A 567-nucleotide genomic window follows, 5' to 3' on the forward strand; every position below is an offset into this window, starting at 1 on the left:
ACAGACATAAGTATGTCTGAGACCAAATCAATTTCTCTGGTGAGTGTAAAAAGTCTAACTCAGATGTATTAATGTGTGCAGAGCTACAGACGTGTTTTGCCAGTCGAACTTGTCTGTAACAGTTTCCCTCTGAACAACCAATCAGAGGATGGAAAAATGCTGACGCTATACTGGGCCAGCTAGCTGCCCTGTGAGGCAAATATGAAATCTGATTGGTTAAAGAAACAGAGCTATTGCTAAGAAAGTTTAAGATATATCTGCCAGCACTACTGACTCTGAAGGCTCTGGGCAGATGAGATTGACATGGCAGCACATAGAGGCTGAAATCTGATTGGACAAAAAAAATCTAACATCCACAGACACGTACAGCAGTGCAGCCGAGAGAAACGCTACAAAATGAAGAGAACTGTTGGGAATAAATTAATAAAATGTTTATACTGCATTTTTTAAAGAATTGTCACTTTAAAAGATAAACTAAAATGGTTACTGAAATGTGAAAATGTGAGAGGTGTACTCACTTGTGTTTGCGTTTTTTTCTTTTACACGTTCAACTACAACAACAAGCGT

This window comes from Silurus meridionalis, chromosome 28 (genome assembly GCF_014805685.1).
Source record: "Silurus meridionalis isolate SWU-2019-XX chromosome 28, ASM1480568v1, whole genome shotgun sequence".
NCBI lineage: Eukaryota > Metazoa > Chordata > Actinopteri > Siluriformes > Siluridae > Silurus > Silurus meridionalis.